Source organism: Mastomys coucha, unplaced genomic scaffold (assembly GCF_008632895.1).
Source record: "Mastomys coucha isolate ucsf_1 unplaced genomic scaffold, UCSF_Mcou_1 pScaffold21, whole genome shotgun sequence".
In the NCBI taxonomy this organism is placed as follows: Eukaryota; Metazoa; Chordata; class Mammalia; order Rodentia; family Muridae; genus Mastomys; species Mastomys coucha.
Window position 1 is genome coordinate 143755500 of NW_022196904.1, and position 27159 is coordinate 143782658.

Below are 27159 nucleotides of genomic sequence, written 5' to 3' on the forward strand. Positions count from 1 at the left end.
CAGCCTTCAGTTCAGACAGCTGGAAGGGCAGGTGAGAGGGCCAGCCTTCAGTTCAGACAGCTGGAAGGCAGGTGAGAGGCCAGAAGTCTCAGGTCCAAGAGTGCTTTCACTTGCCCACTCCCCCTTTTCTCTCCTTCTCATGTTTGCATTTTTACTAAAAGATATTCTTAGTAGAACTTCTCTAAAATGTACTCTCCAGAGTTCCGTCACTTTGAACAAAGGACTAACCTAGGTACAATTTCAATTTCTCTATATGCAAAGGAGGACTAATACTACCTTCTCTTGGGACTGAACAAACTATGCAAGTCTAATGATATGAAAAGCACTTGAAATGTGCCACAGAATAACATATGCTTACCTTATTCATTTATGGATTATGTGTTCTTAAAAATGGTTTTTGTTGAGTCTAAGAAAACAGGAGAACTGATGCCATGCCCCAGGCGTTGGATAGATGCTAGCGTATTAAAGACAGGTGTTTCTCCTATGCTCAAGTGGTCTTTATTTTTGTAGTGGTATTCAGCACTATTAAAACTTAGGATATTTTATTTAAATTATCCATTTGCTTTAAAGATACCAAGAAAATACTCTTCAAACAAAATCCCCAATTAGTAACCTAATCATCATTTTGGGTTCCTAACTATCATTTTGGATAAGCTTTCTTGATTTCTTTTTTATACTTGTTTCAAACTTCTTTTGTTTCCAAGATTGCCTAACTGTTTTCCTACCTGTTTCCATGCAAGTTTATCATCCCTCCCCTTTGTCTTAAAGGAGGTCCAGATTATTGGATCAAGGTAAGCAGGATATACTTTTCAATTGTTCAACTGCAAGTACCTTTACTAATGTTTGCACTTGAATTCTCCCCAAGTTCCAAGCTGTGAGCTTGACTACGTGAGGTCCTTAGAGAGTTGCACATAAGGCAAAATCTAGATAGCACACGCTTTCCACAGTAGCTGTGGAAGTTAGCAATCAGAGTTTCTGGTAAGAATTTGGTACAATGCGTGACTCCTGGATCTCTGTAAAGAAGAACTTGCACAATGCTCAGGGGATAAACTGCTTACTAACTTGGCATTCAGGGGCTAACAAGGCCAGAGCTGAAGGGGAAGTGAGATAGAGGAACTCAGTTAAATCTTTCCTCTGTATAATGCACAATAGCAATGCCTATGGTGCCATAAATAAAGCTGAGCCACCTGCTTCATCTCTAAGTCCCCAGGAGTTGTAAGAAGGGCAGTAACAGGTCCAGCTGATGTAAGGAAAAATGTGAAAATCTAGCAATGCTTTCTTAAGGCTTGTCTATAAATATTAATTTAACATTATAACCCTATAATTATAACTTGCCAATTCTATGTCCTGTGTCACATAGATTTTCCTGCCTAGACACTGCCTCCTTGTTTATTGGAAATATTACATACTCTGAAACGTCCTCAGACAGTTTTATTCTTTTTTTTTATTATTGGTAGTCTCTACCAATTCTCTATGGAGGACGCAGGTGTTAAACAATTTCACCTATATTAAAGCAGCGTTTCATTAACATACTGTCTGAAACACTAACAAGAAACAGCTAAATAGATTGATGTACATCTGAAACACTGACTTGTAATAAGAACATTTGGTAGGTCACCAGGACCCTGCAGAGGTTGTCTCCCAGAAAACCACCTGAGCTGGCCTGACTCCCATCTTCCCACTGACTCAGCAAGCTTCATTTGCCCCTTTGAGTGCTGCAGGCCCGTGAGCTTTGGCTTCCTCAAGCTTGCCTTGATGGAGGGGCAATTGGGATTCAGGTTCCAGGCTCCACCCCAAAGGAGGCTGTTCTCAAGTGCCTAGTTCAAGGCTGGACAGTTGCCGGTTCCAGGCTTTTCATGTCTTTTCAAAGCTCTGCCCTAACATATGTTATCAGATCCTGATCCCCTCTTGAGCTAATTCTAGTAGAGAAACCTGGAAGACAGAACTGACTTTGACTCATTATTTAAAGTGGTTGGTCTTGCTAGAAACAGTAAGGATTAGAGGGCAAGTGCTGGGAGATAGGATGAGGATGGGGTGCTGGAGGCTGCCTACTTTTTGCATTGGCTGGTAATTGGTTCTGAGGCAGCTGTGCTCCACTTTGAAAACTGCTCTTTCTGTAAAAAGCCAATCCAGCCACAACCTCTTGACCTCAGCATGCCTCGGGAGGCCCCATTAGTTAAGTGTGCTTTTCTAGCAAAGAACCATTCCATTTCTGGGGCTTGAGGTAAATATCCTGCTGCACCTGAGACATGAGGAAGTGACTGGTGAGTTTACAGGGAACTCAGCTCTTCTGAGGACATATCTCTTCAGTTTTAGTTAGATTTCCTGGCAGGGGAACAGTGCAAAAACTTCTCAAACATTTTTGGTTTCGAAAGTGCCCAGAGGGCGGTTCCAATTGGGTGGAATCTGAGGTTCTCTGGTTAGTAAAAGGTCTAAGCCAAAGAGAACAGATGTAAGGGTTACTTTTGCAGTGCTCAAGAAAAAAAAATGCCTCTAGTTAAAAGAAAAGAAAGAAAGAAAAAAGAAAGACAAAAGACCTGGTGTCTGTATAATAATCTACTGTCCCTTTTGAGAAATGTTCTTTTTACTATTTTCTCCTAAAATGTACTAGCCCATGTCTAATTGTGTGCTGGAAATAGTCATAAATGGGTCTTTCACAGTGTCTGCTTTTCTCCAGCATAAAACCGCAGGAAGCAACTGACAAACAAAAAGGAAGCTCCTTTCTCAGGAGTGTTCTAGAGCCACATGTACCGGCTTAGCAGACACCAACTCAACCTGGCTCTTTTATTGTCTTTTTCCATAACCATAAATGCTCCACCACAGGAATGTTTTTCCAGGAACTATACAGTTGCAAATACATTTGATGTTGTATTTCACTAGTTTTCATACAAAATATCAAAAATATGTACTTTTAGCCCTGACCTCAATATCCTACCGTTGGTATACCCACCAGTCCTGATCTGTTACCATATACTTACCAATCCTCCATATTAAAGCCAGAGTTACCCAGACTTCAGAATATCAAATCTTTGTCTCTACTCAGCCATGTTCTTTTTTAGCAGGACCAAACGACCAACCATCTGTTAAGTAACTAGTCTTTCAATAACTAGAAATTAAGTTTGGCTTTATCAACAGGTTTCTGGGAGGCCACATTGGACATTATCAACCTTTAAGGAGAACTAGTGTGTTTCTTTAGTTCCTTCAGCATTCTGTACAGGAATTCTCTGCCCCCACAGCGGAGAAAGGCCATACTGTGTTAGATTTCAGTGTTTCTATTGTGTTTCACAAGTTCTTAAGTTTCCTTCTATAGGTAAAGTTACATTTCAGTGTGTCCTTCTATTACCATCTTTTGGGAGGTTTGACTCACTGTTTAAAAAAAAATGTTTGAGGCCATCCCAGGCAACCAAGCATCACCTGCCATAAAAAAATTTAAAGCTGCTATGTGTACCACAGCTGTGTTAATAATCTGGGGTGAATAAATCACATCAAAATTATTTGATAGAAATTCCTCAAACTTTTAGGTATAGCAAGTGACACAGGGTTCAATTGTTATAACATCTCTAAGTATAATCTTGTAAAATTAAACTGCAGGGTAGGGTTTGGGATATTTTCCATTGGTTGACTTCTTGCCCAGCCTGGATGAAGGCCTGTGTTGGATTCTAAACATCGTATAAACCTGACATGATGGCATATAATTGTACTTCTAGCACTTGTGGGACATGAAAATCAGAAAGTCAGTTTTCAAGGGCAGTTCAGCTACATGAGACATTGACATATATCTATGTATGTGTGTGTATGTGTGTGTGTATATATATATGTACATATATATTAATTATAGGAGCTATATTAGAAAATTCACTATAATAAATTCTCACTTTCCTCTCTTTTTGCGTTAACTCTATCTCGCTTCCTTCTTCTCTTTCCACTTCTATTAGGAAATCTTCTCAATAAAACTTCTCCAAAGAGTATTCTCTGGAATTTCTGTCCTTGAAAACAAAGGTTAATTTCTTTAGAATTCCATGTCCTCATGGATGGAATAGGCTGAGAATATTGACCTCCTATGTTTTAAAGAATTAATTTATTGAAAGCATTTGTTCTCTTTTTATACACAGCAAAGGATAAGAAGGTGTAACAAAAACCTACACACACACAAACCGCACACACACACACACACCAAAATATAAACTAACAAATAAACAATATCCCCTCAAAAAAAAAAAAAAACATGTTTCCTGGATATCGTTTTAGATAATTTTACAGATTTCTTTTCAGTATATCCTTTCACGTTTCTTTTGCTTTCAGGGTACTACCCAATTTTTCTACCTGTTTTCCAGTATTCTTTTTGTTTGTTTGTTTTGTTTTGTTTTTGTTTGTTTTGGTTTATTGGAGACAGGGTGTCTCTGTGTAGCTCTGGCTGTTCTGGAACTCACTTTGTAGACCAGGCTGGCCTTGAACTCAGAAACCTGCCTGCCTATGCCTCCCAAGTGCTGGGATTAAAGGCTTGCACCACCACTGCCCGGCTTCCCAACATTTTTACCATCCTTCTGTGCCCACCTTAAGTGAAGAGAAGATTTTAACATCAATGTTGAAGTCTACTTTTGATTTGTATATTTGTGTCAAGGTGTGAGCAAATTACCTTTCTTCTCAAAGATATGTCCACTCCCCGAAAATTTGAGATAAGATCTGCTTTCCATGGCAGCAGTTGTGGTTATCAACTATATGTAATTTATGGTAAATATTTGCCATAGTTTCTGACATACTGTACCTTGCTTTTATTTTGCAGGTGAGTATGCTGTGTCCACAAACTCTTTGCTTATAAAATTATCACAATGTGAGAAGCAAGACCTGATCTGGTGGAGGGGAAGTGGGATGTGAGATCTCCCACAGGGAATTTTCACTTGTATACAGCACACATCACCTATGAAAATATTGCTATGACTTGAAAGCATTTTGAAATTAGTATTTTTATCTGAGCTATCTATTTTCTGTCCAATCTATCAGGTATAAGAGGTATATGTCATAGAAGGCCCTAGTTCATGAAAGGACAATATGGAAATCCTGTGCTATTTTTCTCAGGTATGACTCTAAATATTGCATACTTGTACCAATTTGTACCCCTTCTTGGCCTTAGATTACAAGGTTCTTTCTTCTAAGATGATTATCTCTTTGTGTAATGGTACTTTCTTTATATCTAATTTATTTATTTGTTTGTTTGTTTGTTTGTTTATTCATGCATTCATTCATTCATTTTTATATCTACTTACACTGGCTAAGATAGTTCTTATCTACAGATGGAACTAATAGAGCAAATGTAATCCATATCACATTAGCCTTTAGTTTAAAAAAAAACTTTAAAAAGTACTCTCTGAATCAATGTGGGGGGGAGATCAAAAGGATTATTTTGGATTAAACTGTGAAAAAGCAAAATGAGCGCTACTCCCATGCATGGAAATATCATTCTGTGTGTGGCTGATCTGCAAATCATGACAATCTATATCAGTATAGTGTTTGTAGTGTATGACATGGTGGTGTAATTTTGAGAAGGATTTGTTCCTAAGAGCTCTTCTGCATGTATGCCCTCTGTGAGGTCTGCTCTCCAGGCTGAATAATATGACTTCAAAGGGCTCCCTGATCTGACCAAGAAGGCTGAGAAGAGTCAGTCATTTGAGATGCTATTTCTAAGACATGAGCTCGTTTTCATTATTCCAGGTTCTAGAAAGCTAGAGATCCAAACACCTAGAATATCCATGAAAATCCTTGATTTATTTCTTCTTTTTGTTCTTCTCTAAGACAGAACAAGCAAATAACTGCATATATAACTTGTTGTTCCCTTTCATTTGTATTATGCCAGGCATGATGGCTCATACATGTAAGCTCAGAACTCTGAACAGAGAAGGAATGGAATCATAAGTTGGAGATTGCCTGCACTTCCATGTATAATAATCAAAAGAAAATTTTGGATAAAGTATCTAGTGCCTCTGCCATGGCTAAGGAATGAAAACTTTTGACATGCAAACCTAACCCCCTGAGTTAGATCCTTGGAAAGTATGGAAGGAGAAAACTGACTCCATGCTGTTGTCCTTTGCCTTACACAGCATGCATTCATGCCTGAACTCCCACACACAAACACTAATGATGCTCTTAGGTGTCTCTATTGAATAAACAAAAGTATAGTCCAGTGCCTTCAGGGGATGTGACAGAGAAGGTTCTCAGGGCCTTTAGACTGAAGAGACACTCTTTGAGATGTCCCATGCAAGCTACTTTAAATTTGTATGCCCTTACATTATTTTGTTTTAACCAGAGTATCAATGCAATTGCTACTGATGACAGGCTTAGTCTTCATTTTTAAAGGGTTGTACATTTTCACTTGTCAACATGTAATAAATGACATTATAGCAGAAGACATAGAGACAAGTAAGTGGGCAGTTGTAATTAGTCAGTGTGCAAGAGTAACATTTGATTATGAAGTGTTCACCACTAAAGAAGACAGCTATTGTGTGGTTGAACCTTGGTTTGAGGTCTCTGATATAACTCTTGACTGTGCTGTCCAAAACTGAGGGCTCTGTAATGGAACACCTTCTGAATAACTTTGTGGATTCATGGAAGTCATTGGTTACCCAGATGGAAAGTATAAGGTTGTTGATGATTGTATTGTGATAGATACCTGAAGATGACCAAAGAAGGAAATGTGAGGACATCCAGGGAAGATAAGCAATGGGTGGCAGTGGTCCTACACAATACATATATATACACACAAAGCAGTTTCCAGAAAAAGATCCAGGAACCTGGTGTGGTTACCTGTGATAACACTTTTTAATGTAGATCTTCTGGGTCTCCTATATTTGATTCTAAAGGGTCATTGGTAGGCATGCACACTGCTGGGTTCATTTGTGAGTATGAAGGTGGGGTTTCCAGTATCATTGAATTTGGCTCTTCTATGTAACACATCCTTGATGATACTAAGCAAAAACATGAAAGATGGTATAAGGAAATTTGTGTATCAAGCATGATGTAGAAATATTGAGTGTAGAATTCTGAGAACTGAAGGGAATTCAGTGTATTTCTTATTTTTTAAAGAGTTGCCTCTGCATTGTTTTTCTGTAGACAATGACAATATTTATTTGAACTTTTAAATGGCCAATTTGTAAAAAAGTAATGTGATAGTTTAGATATTTCCTATAACATGTATTTTCAATTGAAAATAACTTTTTCATACCATATATTCTGATCACAGTTCTCCTCCTCCAACACCTACTGAAAGATCCACAGAACTGGGGAGATCCTCACTCAAGTCTCAAGATGATGCGACCACCCAATAACTCACGAGAGACCGATCTTGCTGCAATCACATGAGGTTTATTCGGGATAAGCCAGATCTGGGGTCGAACTCATAGCCTGGCAGGCCAGAGGGGTTCAACCCCGAACACAAGAAGTGAGGGGTATTTAAAGGGAAAAACCACAAACTGGGGGCGGGGGGAGGTGAGAGGGTTACCAAGAAAACATAACATAAAAACAGTGGAAAATTCCAAAGGGACCCAACCCCTGGTTGAGTCAAGGTCATAAGTAAAACATTGTCAAGAGGAATGTGGTTTGGTCAATGCTATCTTCTTAATGGCTGACCACTATCCTGTTCCTTATTCTGGGTCCTAGCTGGAGGGGTCTCTGTGGCCAACAAGTTCCTGGAACTGACCAGTCCACATTCCTGGCTCATTACAGAGACTTCCTATGCCTTCTTTAAGTAAAGATTATACAGTATACATTAATGCATCTCCATTAACATGCTTTTTCCAAATTTCTAAATTCAGTCTTTCACTACCATACTCTCCCAGCTCTCCACCTCACCTAAATCCAACCTCTTTTTTTCCTATCTCTCATAAGGAAACAAAGAGGCAACTACAATGATAAAATAGAATGAAATAGAAACTGAGTGGAACCGTCCCACAGCCCCACTCGGGTCAGTGTTCGAGTCAGCTAGAGGTTAGATAGGACCTGTAAAATGAAACGGATCGGGAGAACAAAGAGACACGGATGCCAAGTAAAATCTTATCAAGGCATCTATTTACTTGGGGGTTATTTTGAACATTTATAGCCAGGCAAGAAATGGAACCGAAAATCTCTAGGCACAAAGTATATGCATAATGTAAACAAGGCAGTAGACAAGAGACGCCAACTCTGGAAATTCAAGAGTTCTCAGGCAAGTAGGCGTGTTCGCAAGTCAGTGGGTCCTCTGGCAAGTAGGCGTGTCAGCAGACCAGGTATAGCTTCTAGCTGCTGTTTCCAAAGGTGGGCCGCAGTGTAGTGGGCCATTGTTTAATCCCAGCAGGTGACCGCCTGCAGGCTCAGGCTGAGGCAGGTGGGAGGAGTCAACAAGAAACAATCAGGAGAGGAGAGGAAAAAAGAAAATAAAATAAACAAACAAAAAACAGAAAAATAAGCCAAAGAACAAAGAAATACATAGTAACATAGAGACACACACATTCATACATAAATGTCATAAAAGTTCAAACTGAAATTATAAAATATAAACAAAAGGCATATAAGTCAAGAAAAAAATCTCTAGCAAATCATTATGAAACAAAAAAAACCTCCAGAAGTGTCATTGAGTTTGTTTGTTTGCTTTGTGGTTTTTGTGGTCTGTATTTCAAGTAAGACTCCATTGGAGATAGCTTTCTGATAATGACTGAGAAATATACTGATCTATGAATATAGCACAGTGTCTTTAAATACCCTTTTATTTCTATGTTCCTATAGCAGAATAGTAGTATTTGATTTTCCTGAAGGTCCTATCTAGTCTCAGGTTCCTGGTCATCTGAGCAATGTCAGGAGTGATTTCCCACTAATAGAGTGGGCCTAAAATCCAATCAGAAAATTGCTGATTTCTCCCACAAATAACTGTGCCAGTTCTTCTTGTAGGGAGGTCACCATTGTAGATGAAGGTTTTATAGCTGGGCTTGCCATTTACTTTCTCCTTGAGTAGTGTGCAGAGCACCTTCAAGTACTATGAACACAGTAAAGGGAGGCTCTAGATAGATACTATCTCAACTTCTACATATTCAGTGAACTACGTAGGTGTTATCTTTAGCAATAGGGTCTTACTATCAGTAGGTGGGCAGCAACCAGTATCTTTGGCAATAGCCTTTGTTGCTTAGAGTTTCCATGGGGCCTTGATGGCCAACAACTCAAGTAGATGTAACCCATTATTGGCACTGGAGGTTTCATTTAGTGATGAAAGATGTCTACTTGGAACTTTGTCTCCCCTGTCATTTGGTAATTTCATTTATATTTATTTCATACATGTATATATTTAAATAAGCTTCTACTATAATAGGTTTCCATATAATCCCTCATAAGCCTCTTAGTTTTAGCTGTCCATTATTTTCTTCCATTTCTCTCCTTCTCCTTTCTTTGTCTCTATTTAACACTCCTATTCCAGTGTCCTCAACACTCCAACCCCTGCCAATCTATTCACAACTATATATTCTATTTGCCCTTCCTTCAGAGATCCTTATCTCTCCCCAATGCCTTACTTCATACCTAACCTCTGTGATTATACAGTTTGTAGCTTGTTTATACAGCATTTAATATCGAACACCCACTTATAAAAAACATGCTATATTTGTCTTTCAGGGTCTGGGTTTCATAACTGAAGATGATTTGTTTCTAACTTTATCCATTTACTTGCAAATTTCATGATTTGAGTTTTTTCTTAAACAACTAAGTAATATCCATTGTATAATTATACAATATTTTCTTTTCCCACTCAGCTATTGATGGACATGTAGGCTGTTTACAACTGAACATGGTTGAACAGTGTTTCTTTAGTAGGATTAGAGTCCCTCATATATATGCACAAATATGGTTAGCTAGATTTTGAGGAAGATCTAATCCCAGCTTTCTGAGGAAGTTCCACACTGTTTCCCATAGTTTCTGTCTGTACATCTTTGTACTCTTTTTTTTTTTTTTTTTTTTTTTTTTTTTTTTTTTTTTTTTTTTTTTTGGTTTTTTTCAAAACAGGGTTTCTCTGTACAGCCCTGGCTGTCCTGGAATTCACTCTGTAGACCAGGCAGGCCTTGAACTCAGAAATCTGCCTGCCTCTGCCTTCCAAGTGCCGGGATTAAAGGTGTACACCACCACGCCCTGCACATCTTTGCACTCTTACCAGCAATGAATGAGTTTCCCTTACACTACCTCTTCACTAGAATGAGCAGTGACTTGTATTGATCTTGATCTTTCTGAGTATTGTAAGATGAAATATCAGGGTAGTTTTGATTTGCAGTTCCCTGATGATTAAGGATGTTGGCCATTTGTATTTCATGTCTTGAGAACTCTCCCTTTAGATCTGTATTTTATTTTTAACTAGGTTATTTCTATTCTTAATATATATGGTTTTGTTGCTTTAGATTTTAATATGTATTTTAGATATGAGCCCTCTATTAGGTATAGTTGGTGAAATCTCTTCCCATTCTCTAGTCTATCACTTTGTCAAAATGATGTTGTCCCTTGACATATTTCAGAAGCTTTTAAATTTTATGAGGCCCCATTTAATTGTTGTTTTTAGTGCCTATGTTATCAATGCCTTGTTCAGAAAGTCTTTTCCTTTGCCAATGAACTTTAGAGTACTCCCCTGGCCACAGTGCCTGGAACTGATCCTGTGCCACAGTGCTCCACACCCAAATAACTCTGGGAAAGAGCTGGTCTCTTGGGAGTGTGGACATGCTTGTGAACACAGATAAGACTACCACTTCTACTCAGAGAGACCTGACCAGAACCCTCTGGACACAGGAACTGAGGAGCAGCCTGAGACAGGATCCTACCAGTTTCTGTCTGCATCTGGAGCTGATCCTGTGCCACAGAGCTCCATACTCAAATAGTGTTGTGAGAGAAATAGTCTCCCAGGACTACTGACACACTTGTGAGCACAGGTAAGACCACCACTTCTGCTCAAATTCCTGACCCAAGAGAGACCTTCAAAGAGCCATGAGGACACCAGAACCAAAGAACAGCCAGGGACAGGATCATTCCAGTTTCCATCTGCACCCCTGAGCAGATGCTGTGCCACAGCTCTCCACACCCAAATTCCTTCTGGAGAGAACTTGTCTCCCAGGAGTGCTGACACACGGGCTTGCAGGAGGGACTAACCACAGTAAGAGAGAGCAAGACCAGCTAAGGCCAGAGATAACAAGATGTAGAGAGGCAAGGGCAAGAACATAAGCAACAGAAACCAAGACCACTTGGAATCAACAGAACCCAGCTCTCTCCCACAGTGAGCCCTGGATAACCCAACACACCAGAAAAACGAGACTCTGACTTAAAATCACATCTCATGATGATGATAGAGGACTTTTGAAGGACATAAAAACTCCCTTAAAGAAATACAGAAGAGGGCTGGCGAGATGGCTCAGCGGGTAAGAGCACTGACTGCTCTTCCGAAGGTCCTGAGTTTGGATCCCAGCAACCACATGGTGGCTCACAACCACCTGTAATGAGATCTAACGCCCTCTTCTGGTGTGTCTGAAGACAACTACAGTGAATTATGCCAGAGCAAGCGGGGCCGGAGTGAGCTGGGTGGCAGAGATCCTGAGTTCAATTCCCAGTAGCCACACACATGATAGCTCACAGCCATCTGTACAGCTACAGTGTACACATACCCATAAAATAAATAAAATGAATCTTTTTTTTTTAAAAAAAAGAAATACAGAAGAACACAGGTAAACAGATAGAAACACTTAAAGAGAAACACAAAAATCCCCTAAAGAATACAGGAAAACACAACCAAACAGGTGAAGGAATTGAACAAAACCATGTAGGATCTAAAAATGGAAGTAGAAACAATTGAGAAATTACAAAGGGAAACAATCCTGAAGTTAGAAAGCCTAGGAAAGAAATCAGGATACTATAGAAAACATAGGCAAAACAGTCAAAGAAAATACATAATGCAAAAAACTCCTAACCCAAAGCATTCAGGAAACCCAGGACACAATCAGAAGACCAAACCTAAAGATAATAGGTATAGAAGAGAGAGTAGATTCCCAACTTAAAGGGCCAGTAAATATTTTCAAAAAAATTATAGAAGAAAACAACCCTAACCTAAAGAAAGAGATGCCCATAAACATACAAGAAGCCTACGAACTCCAAATAGACTGGATCAGAAAAAAATTCTCCCATCACATAATAGTCAAAATATCAAATGCATAAAACAAAGAGAGAATATTAAAAGTAATAAGGGAAAAATATCAAGTAACATATACAGGCTGATGTATGAGAATTACATCAGACTTCTCTCACCTGAGACTATGAAAGCTAGATGATGTGTTATATAGAGTCTAAGAGAACACAAATGCCAACCAAGACTACTATACCCAGAGAAACTCTCAATTACCATAGATAGAGAAACCAAGATATTCCATGACAAAACCAAATTTACACAATATCTTTTCACAAATCTAGCCTTACAAAGGATAATAGATGGAAAATGTCAACAAAAGGAGGGAAATTACACCCTAGAAAAAGCAAGAAAGTAATCTTTCAACAACCCCAAAAGAAGATAGCCACACAAACATAAAAATAATATAAAAAATAAGAGGAAGTAACAATCACTATTCCTTAATATTTCTTAACATATATGGACTCAGTTCCCCAATAAAAACACACAGACTAACAGACTGGATACATAAAAAGGACCCAGCATTTTGCTGCATACAGGAAACACACCTCAGTGTCAAAGACAGACACTACCTCAGAGTAAAGGGCTAGAAAACAAATTTCCAAACAAATGCTCCCAAGAAACAAGCTGAAGTAGCCATTCTAATATCAAATAAAATCGACTTTGAACCAAAAGTTATCATAAAAGATAAGAAAGGACACTTCATACTCATCAAAGGAAATATCTACCAAGAAGAATTCTCAATTCTGAGCATCTATGTTCCAAACGCAGGGGCATCCACATTCGTAATAGAAACTTTACTAACGCTCAAAGCTCATTGCACCTCTCACAATAATAGTGGGAGACTTCAGCACCCCACTCTCATCAATGGACAGATCATGGAAACACAAATTAAACAGAGACACAGTGAAACTAACAGAAGTTTTGGACTAAATGGATTTAACAGATATGTATAGAACATTTCATCCTATATCAAAGAATATTCCTTCTTCTCAGCACCTCATGGTACCTTCTCCAAAACTGAACATATAATCTGTCACAAAACAGGCCTCAACAGATATGAGAAGACTGAAATAATCCCACGCATCCTAGCAGATCACCATTGACAGGCTGGTCTTCAATAACAACAAAAAGAATAAAAAGCACAAATACACATGGAAGCTGAACAACATTCTACCCAATGATAACTTTGTCAAGGAAGAAATAAAGAAATAAAAAGCTTTTTAGAACTTAATGAAAATGAAGTCACATCATACCAAAACTTATGGGATACAATGAAAGCAGTAGTAAGAGGAAAACTCATAGCTCTGAGTGCCTCTAAAAAGAAACTGGAGAGAGCATACACTAGCAGCTTAACAGCACACCTGACAGCTCTAGAACAAAAAGAATCAAATACACCCAAGAGGAATAGAAGGCAGGAAATAATCAACCAAATAGAAACAAAAAGAACTATACAATGAATGAACAGGAGCTGGTTTTTTTTTTTTTTTTTAGAAAATCAACAAGATAGATAAAGCCTTAGCCAGACTAACCGGAGGGCAGAGAGACAGTATCCAAATTAACAAAATCAGAAATGAAAAAGGACACATAACAACAGAAACTGAGGAAATTAAAAAAAAAATCAGATCCTACTACAAAAGCCTATACTCAACACAACTGGAAAATCTGGATGAAATGGACCATTTTCTAAACAGATACTAAATGCCAAAGTTAAATCAGGATCAGATAAACCATCTAAACTGTCCCATAACCCCTAAAAAAATAGAAGCAGTCATTAAAAGTCTCCCAACCAAAAAAAGTCCAGGACCAGATGGGTTGAGTGTAGAATTCTATCTGACCTCCAAAGACTTAATACCAATACTCTTCAAACTCTCCCACAAAATAGATACAGAAGAAACACTATCCAATTCATTCTATGAAGCCACAGTTACGCTAATATCAAAACCTCACAAAGACACAACAAAGAAAGAAAACTTTAGACCAATTTCCCTTATGAATATTGATGCAAAAATACTCAATAAAATTCTCAGAAACCAAATCTAAGAATACTTCAAAACAATCATTTACCATGATCAAGTAGGCTTCATCCCAGGGGTGCAGGGATGGTTCAAAATAAGGAAATCCATCAATATAATCCACTATGTAAACAAACTCAAAGAAAAAAAAAACAAATAATCATTTCATTAGATGCTGAAAAAGCATTTGACAAAAATCAACATCCCTTGATGTTAAAAGTCTTGGAAAGATCATTCAAGGCCCATACCTAAACATAGTAAAAATAATATACAACAAACCAGCAGCCAAGATAAAACTAAATGGAGAGAAACTTGAAGCAGGGACTAGACAAGGCTGCCTCTCTCCCTATCTATTCAATATAGTACATTTTCTTATTAATTTATTTTTCACACTCCATATTCCATTCCCTGCCCCCCATCTCCAGATCCACCCTCTGACTGCTCCACACCCAACACCTCCTCCTCACCCCCCCATGTGGATGACCCCACCCTCCACCCTCAATATAGTACTTGAAGTTCTAACTAGAGCAATTAGACAACAAAAGGATGTCAAAGGAATACAAATTGGAAAGGAAGAAGTCAAAATATCACTATTTGCAGAAGATATAATAGTATACTTAAGTGACCCCAGAAACTCCACCAGAGAACTCCTACAGCTGACATCTTCAGCAAAGTGGCTGGATATAAAATTAACTCAAACAAATGAGTAATCTTCTATACTCAAAGGATAAACAGGCTGATAAAGAAATTAGGAAAAAAACACCCTTCACAATAGCCACAAACAATATTAAGTATCTTGGTGTGACTCTAACCAAACACGTGAAAGATCTGTATGACAAGAACTTCAAGTCTCTGAAGAAAGAAATAGAAGACCTCAGAAGATGGAAACCTTTCCCATGCTAATGGACTTATCTCAATTATCTAGTGTGGTGTTAATGCATACAAACATAGTGCACAATAAATGTTTTAATAAATGTGTCCTGGAAGTGGCACAGCAATATTCTTTGAAACACAGATACATCTACATGTGCATAAATTCCATTAGTAGATAATAGACACATAACAATAGCGAATATACACGTATTTATTTGTACTGTTAAATTCGGTATGGGTGTCCCACTCCCGAAGACACAGGGACGGAGATCTATGCAACCAGCAAGAGGTTTTTATTGATCCAGTGTACTAGGGTTGTCTAGCATTCAGACAAAGGCAACCCCAAGGGAACAAAGCTCTTATTTTTTATACCTTTTCAGAACAGAGTTTTACAGTTTACAATGTGGGCTGGTTACACTTTACAATGTGGGTTTGGTTATCCTTCTCACTGTTCTTTTTTTTTTGTATAGAATAGAGTTTATTTAGGGCATGGGGAGGGGAGTTAAGCGGGTAGCAGAGGCAGAGAAAGGCAGAGAGGAGAAAGGAGAGATGTAGGGGCTGGCCATGACCATATGGAGAGAGGGCGAAAGGGAATGGAGAGAGAGGGGGAACAAAGGGGCAAGAGGCAAGGTAGTAAGTAAAAGGCAGGAGTAAGAGGCCCACTGTCCTTTTGTTTCTATTGACCTTTCTCCTCCAGGAGAGGAGTAGATACCTGTTGCAAATAGGAGGGTAGGGAGTGGGGGAGATCCGCCATCCCAGGGACATTTCCTGGAACCGGGCATTTCTTGGGGATGGGTGTTTGCTCTGTAAACCCTTCTGAAGCTCTCTGTCTTTAGGCTTAATGAACATTCCTTGCTCCTTGGTATTTTTATGAGGTATCCCTGTTTGCTCAATTCTTATAGTACCTTGAGATGCAAGTAATATATCAACTAGATAATATGTCCTTGCTGATTTTTCCTTTTCAATATATTTGTTTTTGTGTATTTGGGTACTTTGCCTATAGGAATGTCTATGCCCTTCGTGTGTACCTGGTGACCATAAAAGTCAAAATAAGGTATTGTATTTTCTGGCATTAGTTTTGAGCTACCACGTGGGTGTAGGAATTGAAAACAAGTCCTCTTGAAGAGCACACAGTGCTCTTAACCACTCCTGCTGTGACATCCTTGCCCTGATGCCTGATGGGCTGTAACAATCTGTGAGCCAAACAAACCTTTCCTAATTTAAGTTGCTTTTGTTGGAGTACTTTATCACAGCAATAGAAAAAGAAACTAAGACAGAATCTCTCTTAGTTTGTCTAAAAGACTCATTTTCCCTAAGTCATATTCATCAGGAGAAGGATGTCAACAGGCAGCAGGTTTATGTGCCAGCAAAGTCACTCACTACTAATGCAAGTAGCAAAGTGGGAGCTTGGTTAAAAATGAAGCCTGTCATCAGTTGTAATGACATTAGCATTCTCAGTTAAACAGATAAAAGGAATGCAAAGCAATATAAATCTACTCTATCCAGGCATAGAGTCTCTCAAAATGCATCTTTGCAGTTTAGATTTGGCCAGATTTTTTTCTGTAGACTAATTTGATCAGAAACATCCTTTTGGCAAATATGAGAATACTATAATAGACCTCCATATATTTAAATATTCATGAATAGATATGGACTTTAAAATAAAAGATGTTTCTTTCCCTTCTGGAGGTATTCCATAGTTCACTCTGGTTGCAAATTCACAATTTCCTATTCTCTGACTTAAAATGCTGGGATCACAGCATTGTGCCACTCTATCTGGCCTGATGCACTGAAAGTGAAAGATAGGTCACATGTGTTAGCATCAGGACATCCAAAGCCTGTGGTGATGAATGGGCAGGTCCACAGACCTGTTGCCAGGGCAACAACCACCATATTCCCAGAATCCATTAGGCTCACCTCCCACCTTTACCTGTGGCCATACGTCACAACCCATATATATACGGGGAACATTCCTCCATCTCTCTCTCTCTCCCCCTCCTTTCTTTCTGTGTCATTACCTCCTCTCTCCCTCTCAATTAAACCTTTTACACGTGGAACTGCTTGGGCCTAGTGTGTGGTATGTTCTGACGCGATCCGCTGTTCTAACACATCAACATGTATCCTCAAGCTTGCTTTTACAGAGTAGGAGAGAAATAAACATATCTCCACTTGTCATGGATCTTCTAGCTATTTGCATGCCTTGCTTTCTAAAACATGGACACAAAGAAACAAAGAAAAGGCTTTGACATTGCACCTCAAATGCCTGACACTTTCCAGCTGTCTTGATGTAATAAAGGAACATGTTAGTTTCAGAGGACACAATCATTTGTCAGGACAGAGCCTGAGAGCAAAGGGCTCTGAATATATCAGTGAACTTGCCCAAGTCTTCATCACAGGCTCAAGCAACTCCAATCTCTACTTTTTCTTCATGAACAAGTTGAAACCAAAAACCTCCCTCACTTGCCTATAAATTTTATGCTAAGAATAAATATATAATTTACAGGATTATGACTGAAGAGGTCAATCATATTCACAACATTTTGATGTAATTAAACAGTATTAATTTTGTTTGTTTCACAGGTTGGTGTGACATACTACATTTAATCAGTTTTGTTAATATTTTAGACATGATTGCAATAGATATTGTTTTTTATTAAACACTGCTTTGATGGGGCTGAAAGCTGTAATACAGTTTCCTATCTTTGATGTCATTCACCAAACTAAATAAAGTGGGTAAAAAAGATCTTGAGTGTGCCATTGTCCCAATGAACAATGAGGCAGTTTCTTGGCAGTAGATCCTATGTGACCTAGGACCTCTGGTGGCTAAGACAGCTATTAGTATATCCCACTAGCAACATTTATAAACAATCCTGAGAGAAATAGTCATCGATTTTTTTAAACCTGTCTTTGCATTGAATGTGATATTCTGTGAACTGTGTCCCTTACAGCTCGAGGTGGCTTAAAGATGAAATAGATAGCTGAAATACAATCTCCAAAATGGATCAAGTTGGGGGTGGGAATTTACTGTAGTGGTAGACTGTTTGTCTAGCAAGTACTAAGCCCTGGTTCAGTCTTCAAACTCCAAAAAGGAAAAATATAAAGTGTTTTAAGTTATGGCAGTATCTGCAATAGAGTAAAAGATGAACTGGGTGGCCAAAGCCCCAAACTGCATCTTCCAGCCTACAACTACAACTAGGACTCCAGATAAGACACTGTCCTCTGCCTGCAAACTCCCCTTAAAGCACACCCAATAGTTCTAAACTACACCCTATCCCATAAGCTCCTTATTAGAGCCCACAACATCTTACCAGAAGACTTTTGCTTTGCTCAAGGATACACAGTACTAGGAACACCAGAGACTAAGAAGATACCCGTACAAGCAGGTACACAAGTACTTGGGACTCTAGAGGCAATATTGGCACCCAAAACCCCAGAGGCACAGACAGACACACCCTACTGAACCTGAAGGCTTGTTTGTCACCAGAACTCCAATCCATTCAGATCAGAAGAAACAGAAACCAAGGGGGGAAAATCTAAAAATGACCCATGTAATAAACTCAGAAATCAGCAACTAAACCTGTAATAACCCAAAAACCCAGATGACTAGAGACCAGCTTAGGAACACTATCAACAACAGACAGGACATGAACCCAGCTAAACCCTGCATATTCAAACATAGCTGTAGCTCAGGAAAATAATCTTAAATCCAATTCTATGAAGATAATAGAGCCCTTTAAAAGGGGGAATGAATCAATTCCTTAAGTAGATCCAGAAAAACTCAAACAGATGAGCAAATAAACAAAACTGTTCAAGACCTGAAAATTGAAATAGAAGCAATAAAGAACACAAACTGAGGTAATCCTGGAGATGGAAAAGCTAGAGAAGAGAATAGAAACTACATACATAAGCATCACCAAAAGAATACAAGAGATGGAAGAAAGAACCTCAGGTATAGAAGATATAGTTGAAAAAAAAACGACATACTAGTTAAATAAAATGTTAACTCTAAAAAGTCCTTGACACAAAACATCCAGGAATTTTGGGACACTAGGAAAAGACCAAATCTAAGAGTGACAGGAATAGAAGAAGAAGATTTCAAGCTCAAAAGATCAGAAAGTATTTTTAAAAAAATAATAGAAGAAAAATTCTCTAACCTAAAGAAATTCTTATAAATGCACAAGAGGCGTACAGAATACACAACAGATTGGGCCAGAAAAGAAAACACTCCCTGCCACATCATAATGAAAACATTAAATGTACAGAACAAAAAATAAATATTGAAAGCTGCAAAAGAAAAAGGCCAAGAAACATGTAAAGACATACTTATTAGACTACCCTCAACATTTCAGGAGAGACCCTAAAAACTAGAAGGACTAGACACTTGTCTTACAGACTCTAAGAGACCACAGGTGCCAGACTAGATTACTATACTGAGCAAAACTTTCAATCACCATAGTTCAAGAAAACAAATATTCTATGACAAAACCAAATTTAAACAATATCTATTCACAAATCCAGCCATATAAATACACTGTAAAAAACTTCCAACCCAAGGAGGCTAACTACACCCAAGAAAACACAGGATATAAATAATTTCACACCAGCAAAACCAAAAGAAGGAAAACATGGGTGCACACACACACACACACACACACACAACCACCACCAATTTAAAAATAATAGGAATAAAAATCATTAGATCACTAATACCGCTCAATATCAATGGACTCAATTTCCCAATAAAAAGACATAGACTAGCAAAATGGATGTGAAAACAGGATCCATCATTCTGCTCCATTCAATAAATAAACATACTCTGACATCAAAGATAGACATTACTTCAGAGTATAGGGCTAGAAAAAATGTTTCCAAGCAAATGGACCCAAGAAGCAAGCTAGTATAGGCATTCTAATAGCTATAGAAATAAGGAAGGTGTATGGGTTTAAAACGTAAACAGCGTTCAGATGGCTGTCATTTGACTCTCTGTATCAGTTATATAATAACATGAAGAAACTATCCAGGAGTGAATATTGTAAGACTAATTCTCTTCTTCTTAGCAGACAAATTATCTCACTTCTTCTGGACATAAAATACACCCTGGAAAGAACCATGCCACAGCAGTGTTATCACATACATGTGCAAATCATCTGGTAGGCCACAAAGTCTGGATTTTGTCACATATGTGTAAAATCTATCCTATATGTGGGGCTGAGTAATGATGCAAACTGACTCATGTTGTTAAAAGTCATTCTAGCAGCTATGTGAACTACAAACTCTGGGGTGTGGTAAATGTGGAAAAGAGCAGAGAGCTAGATACATGTCTTGGGGTTTCAGAGATGTTGGGGTTCTCCAAGGTGGTAGCAATAGTTGGAATCTGCTCAGTCTCGGAGAGCTCCTATGGAAACAGGTTACAACAGGTTACTTGGTTCTGTAGGTTTTCTTGAGGTGTGCTTAACCCCTGTGACTCCTACAATCCTCCCTCCCTTTCTTCTGCAGGATTGCCCAAGCTCTGCCTAATGGTTGGCTGTTGTTTCCATGCATTGCTGGGTAAAACCTTTCTGTGAGGCATCTGTCTGCAGGTATAACAGAATATCATTAGTAGTGTCAGGGGTTTGCTCCCTCACATGATACGGGTCTCAAAATGGACCAGTCATTGCCTGGCCACCCCCACAATTTCTGAACCACTTTTACCCCAGCCTATCTTGTAGGCAGGACAAATTATAGGTAGAATGCTTTGTGGCTGAGTTAGTGTCTCAGTTTGTCCACTGAAAGTCTTGCCCAGTTACAGAAGATGACTGGTTCAGGCTCTGTATCTTCCATTGCTAGGGTCACCCGCATAGATTCCTGGGAGTTTCCACTGCCCTAGTTCTCTAGCATGCTCCAAACATCCTTCCTATTCCTCCATAACAGTTGTTTCTCCCAGTAATCTCTCCTCCCTCCCTGTCTAGCTCCTTCCCCGCTTCTTCTCTTTCCTCCTCCTTTTTAATCGCAGCTCAAATTTCTGGAGTGGACACTTTCTTTATGGGTAGAAAATATTTACTCCCAATAAATCAATTTACTGATCTGGAAAATCAATTTATTAGGTCATCTAGATGACTTAGCATCTAATGCCCAATTTGACTGAGTTTGATCCATGAGACTCACATGGTAAGAAAGAACCTGAATTCCTGAAAGTTGTAACATGTGGCATGCACACATATATACATAATACACACAAATAATAATAAATTTAATACATTTTTTGAAAAATGAGTCTTTGACAAAGATTTGCAGCTTCTTCCTGATTTGTTCAAGTACTGAAGCTGGTCCGCTGTAGGGATGTTACCCTCTAGAAAGGCCCTGAGTCCCCAGCCTCCTTCCTCCTAGCTCATTCACTTTCTGCCTGTAGCCAGAGGGCACTGCACTAACCTCTGCTAGGTCTCTCTTGCTTAGTTCAAGTGGCAGGAAATCCCCGGACCTGCCTGAAAACAGGCAGGGAACCCTCATCTAGTCTTGTATCCTCTGCTTCCGGCTGAGTCCGGTTGGCGCACCCAATTCGACTAGGCTCTAATAGCAGATGCCTGGAGAGTAGACGTCCACACCCACTCGATGGGCGGTCCTCGTTGGCTAAGAAGCCCTTAGAGACCAGGGCGGATGCGCACAGCGCTTGCTCTGGTCCGGTCCCGCGCTCTGAATGCAGCCAATGGACAGCTGGTTGCTGTTCGGAAAGGACCAATCCGCAGTCCCTCTACCCCCTGAACGAAGACGTCAAACGACAGTCTGGTCCTTTTTTTTTTTTTTTTTTTCAAGAAGACGCGGGATTCCAGTGGCTGGAGAGAAGGTGCCAACCTGTGGAAAGATCTGGTAAGTAAAAAGCCACTTTAAGATTATTTTCTTCATGTCAGAAAGTTGTGTGCAGCAAATATTCACCAATGTATTTATCAGGTCTGTTTCATTTTGGAATAAAATTACACAGAGTAAATGACAAATACTGATTTATTTCTCAGGCTTGCCATCCATATTCAGATAGGTAGTTACTACATCAACCTGACTTGTCTGCTGTTTCCATCAACATAACCCAGTATGTTCTGCTGAGGACTAGAAAGTATCAGTCATCTTTAGTTCCTTTAAGGGCATTGTGACAGTTTCCTCAATAAAAGCAGACTTAATACTAGATGTTGGGTTCAAGTGTAGCTGGCCCTAGCTGTGAGCCAGGGAAGGTGGCAGGTCTATAAAGTAACTGTACTACTCTGAAGAGTGGGTGAAATTTCAGGCACACTGGTGGCGCCGGGGAACTTCTAGCTCTGGGAAAACCCTTGGGGAAGAGGCCCAAGTGCTACCCACCTGAAGGACCCAGGGAGCCCAGGGTTGTTTTCAGTGGTTACTTCTCGCCTCGGAATGCTGGTATTAATGACATGGTAGTGTAGGAAGAGGTTTAGATCAGCTGTGGTCGCTGCCTCTGGAAAGCCTTTCTGAGAGAAAAGTGGGCAGAATATGCACATAGCTAGCCAAGAAAAAGAAAAAGAAAAAAAAAAGAGCCTTTAAGAAAGGGAGAAGTGAAAGGGGGGAGAGAGGGAGAAAAGGGGCTGGGGAGGAAGTTATTAGGCAATAGGGAGGGAGGGATGTGGTTGTGCACTCGGGTAGACAGAAGCCAGAAAGAGGCTTTGAGGAGCAGGGTGGGGCAGGGTCGGGGAGTTATTCAGAAATAGGAAGGGAGAGTGAGAAAGGCCACGGGAAAGAAAAAGGAGGCAAGAGAAAGGGGAAGAGGATGGAGAAAGCAATTTCAGGGAGACCGAGGATGGGTCTTTGTAAAGGCTATATTGGTTTATTGCTCTACTGAAGAAAGATAACAAATGTAATTAACTCAGTGGATTTTGTCTTTTCAAACTATAATGTGACTTGGTATACTCTGAGGAATTTGTATTCACATCATTCTAACTGAAAAGGCAAAAAGTGAAGACAGGAGAAATCATAAAGTGGATGTCCAAATACCTATCACATAGCAAATAATTCTGTATTTGAGGATTTTTTCTCCAATTTATATATTTTGGGTTTTTTTTGTTTTTTGTTCTTTTATTTTTGTTGTTGTTGTTTTTTTTTGTTTTTATGTTTTTTTGTTTTTTTTGAGACAAAGTCTCATGTAACTCAGGCTGTCTGTGGACATTTGAACATCTGATCCTCCTGCACACTTTAGGAAAAGATGACCCAGCATGGATACTGAAAATCGTTTGTGTGCACATATGGAATGATTCAGAATTGTTTAAGCATGTGCCAGTGAACTGCAAAATTCATATTTCTTTCTAACTTTTATAGTTTATAATATGAACCATTAATAGACAGGGAACCTCAAGTTGTTTTTCTGGTTGAACAATAATCTCTGCCGGCTGAGATCACATAGTCCAGACCGGTTCCTCAAGCCCTCGTGCACTTTCATTTTCTTCGGTCCACGGAGCATCCCCAATGGTTAAGTATTGGCCTTGATGCCAGCACTAGCAGGAATACCCTCTGAGCAATCTTTCACACGTGGCCGTTGTATGTAGACTCTACCTGCATTACATATTCTTCAGTCTGCCACTCTTTCTAGGGTGAGGAAGAGGCAGAAAGTAGCCAGGATCTTGCAGCTCTGGAGTGGCTGCCTGAGCTGAGCCCAGACTCTTGGCACTCACTGTGTCGTGCAAGTTCTCATAGGATGTCCCTGCGTATTTTCAGTGGCTTCTGCTTTTTACAAACAGGGCGCTAGGTTCAGGGAGGCCAGTAGCCTTCCTTCCTAGATCAGGAGCAGCAGTTACTGGTAGAAATCTAGGACTCGGGTTCCACCATGGATGGGTTAAGATCACTGGCAGTCTTTAGAAGGCTCCCACTGAGTACGTGCTTCAATTACATATAGAGAAAAGAGGCAAACCAGAGGGTGGCTGTCTGCTGACAGCCTTTCTGTTTTCTTCTGATCACTTTTTATGTGGATGGAAACAGAGTTAAAATGAATAATTAAGTTGGATGTGGTATGCTCACTTAAATCGTAGCTCTGAGGAGGGTGAGGCTGGAGGATGGCTACTGTGAGGTCATATTGGGCCACAAAACAAGACATGCTTTAAAAGAAAACCTTTTTCTTTTTCTTTTTTTTTCTTTTTTGTTTTTTTTCGAGACAGGGTCTCTCTGTATAGCCCTGGCTGTCCTGGAACTCACTCTGTAGACCAGGCTGGCCTCGAACTCAGAAATCCTCCTGCCTCTGCCTCCCAAGTGCTGGGATTAAAGGCGTGCGCCACCACTGCCCAGCAAGAAAAACATTTTAAAGGTGATGTCTGTATCTTAGCTGCATTTCGATGTGAATAAATTGACATCATAAGTGTACAAGAAGACAATCCTAACTTGTCAAGACAGAAAATGACTTAGAGTTAAAATCTACCAGTGTGGTTGTCATCTATTAGTTAAGAATACACTGTAGGGTTCGAGATATGGCCCAGGTGTTAGAACAATCACTCTTTATGCACAAAGCCATGGATTTGAGTCTCTGTACCACTTATGCCAGATGTGATGGTACATTATCTATAATCCAGACTGTTGAAAGGTGGAGGCAGGAGGATCAGGAGTTCAAAAGTCCATAGCCAGCCTGAGTTACAGGAGACATTGCCTCAGAAAAACAAGAATATATATTCCCATATATATATATATATATATGCTGTGATGCAGCTTATGGAAATCAGGTCACTGCCTACACCACTCACTCCTTGAATGTGTCTGTATAACTGAAGTGTTAGGATCTGCCATGTGGCCGACATTATTCTGATCATGACATACTGAAGAAGCCTGAGCTTGCTCTCCTTTACGGTGTATGGTCTAGTGATTCTTAGCAGGCATCAAAGTTGGGAACAGCCCCTTCTCCCACTGTTGGAGGTCTCAGCATGTCATTTAAATCATTGTTTTCTCTTTTGCTTAGACAGCAGGATGAAATGCTACTTCAAACAATGGACCTGAAGCAGTGTCTAATGTCCCTGACTGTCATCTTGGATAAACTTTCCATATTACTTTTTGATGTTTGTTACCAATTTCTTTTGTTTTCAGAGCATTCAGTTCTCTTCATGTCTATTTGCCTGGCCTTATCATCTCCATATTAAGCCAACTGCAGGTTTTAACATCAGTGTAAGTAGAAAATCGTTTTGAGTTTCCAAAGCTGCAAGCCCTTTGTAAGGTATCTGTATTTGAATTCTCCATTTACTTCCATCTGTGGGTTTGGATGCATCATCTCTCTTGTCAAGAATACCCTTTCCCCAAAACAAAATCTACATAGAACCTGCTTTCCATGGCAGAGGTGGGGGTTAGCTAATACAGATGATTTGTGTTTGGTATATATAGTGTTTGGTACAGTGCAAGCCATATTCATGGGACATGTGATGTTCTGTTTTTCTTATTTGGGTGATTTTCTTGGCAGGTAAACTCTCTGCTTGCACTGTTAACTATCCTGGGACAAGCAAGGCAGAGATGAAAGGGAATGATAGGACCTAGGACCACCCAGTTCATCTTCCCTCTCCCCCGCCATTGTTTCAGGTCTTACTTTTTATTTATTTTAATTAATTAAATAATCAATCAATTTTATATCCGTAACACAGGTTCCTAACCCTGCTCTTCTAGCAGTCCTTCCCCCTTTACCTCCTCTCCCTTCCACACCCCATCTACTTCTCCTTTCTCTTCAGAGAAGGGGAGGCCTACCATGGGTATCAACCAACCCTGGCATACCAAGTTGTAGTACAACTAGAGCATCACAAGGCAGCCCAATAGGAGAAAGGGGTCCCAAGGGCAGATCACAGAGTCAGAGGCAGCTCCTGCTATCACTGTTAGGAGTACTGCATGAAGACCAACTACACATCTGTGACATATGCTGGGAAGCCTAGGTCTGTCCCACGAATGCTCTCTACTTGGCGGTTCAATCTTTGTGAGCCCCTATGAAGCCATGGTCACTGATTCTGTAGTGTGCTTGATCTCTTTGGCTTCTATAGTCCTTCTCCTCACCTCATCCACAGGATTCCCCAAGCTCCACCTAATGCTTGACTGTGAGTCTCAGCGTCTGTTTCTATCAGTTGCTGGGTGGCCTCTCTCTGATGATGATTATGCTAGACTCCTGTCTGCAGGTATAACAGAATATCATTAGTAGTGTCAGAGATGGGACTCCTTCTTATGGCATGGGTCTCAAGCTGGACCAGTCACCAGTTGGCCAGTCCCTCCTATTTTACCCACAGAACATCTCTTAAGCAGGACAAATTGTAGGTTGAATGTTTTGTGGTTGTGTTGGTGTCCCAATTGCTCCATTGAAAGCCTTCCATGGTTACAGGAAATGGCTAGTTCAGACTTCATATCCCCATTGCTAGGAGTCTTTGCTAGGGTCACCCTCATAGATTCCAGGGAGGCTTGATTGTTCTATGTTTCCAGCTAGCCCCAGAGTTCTGCTTCCCATTCTAATTCTCTTTCTCAGTAATCCCTCCCTCTGTCCTTCCCTAAACTGATTGATCCACCCTGATTCTGTCCCATTAGATTCCATCCAATACTCCATTATGTAAATGTACTACATTTTATCTATTTTTTTCAGTTGAGTGACATCTAGGTTGTTTCCAGTTTTTGAATATTATAACTAAAAGATGTTATAAACATAGTGGAGCAAGTGTCCTTGTGGTATGGTGGTATATCCTTTGGGTATATGTCTAGTAGTGATATAACTGGATCTTAAGGTATAATGTCTATTCTCAATTTTCTGAGAAAATGCCAAATTGATTTCCAAAGTGGCTGTACACGTCTGAACTTGTAGCCTGCGCAGTCTTCTCGCCAGCAAGAAGACACGCAGACACTAGGATCCTTCTGCAGCAAGCATTTATTGCATCATGAAGAGGAAGACCCCGAGCCAATAATTGGCACTGCTTATATACACCACAGCGTGGCGTGTCCGCCCATGATTGGCTGTTTGCTCATCACCCCATGTGACGCCTCAGGATGGGCCATGACTTGGCGCCTTTTCACTCTACACACATGCGCAAACAGTTGTTTGCCAGGAGTCGACAGCGGATGTAGGCGCCAGCTTGTCAAGGCGAATGCCTCTCCAGCTCTACCGCTCTCCACATCTCCCCCTTTTGTTTTAGTTAAAAG

The 27159-nt window shown here is 39.8% G+C and overlaps 1 protein-coding gene across 2 annotated transcripts in view; it reads left to right on the forward strand.

Moving 5' to 3' along the window:
• Nucleotides 1-21620: 21620 nt before the first annotated feature.
• Nucleotides 21621-27159, forward strand: part of Fam111a (family with sequence similarity 111 member A) — a 19901-nt gene continuing 14362 nt past the window's right edge. The window contains exons 1-2 of one of the 2 annotated variants that reach the window (XM_031389807.1): nucleotides 21621-21894; nucleotides 25090-25216. The gene's annotated coding sequence lies outside the window, so the exon portion shown is untranslated. The remainder of the gene's footprint in view (nucleotides 21895-25089; nucleotides 25217-27159) is intronic. The other variant, XM_031389806.1, reaches the window with a different exon arrangement.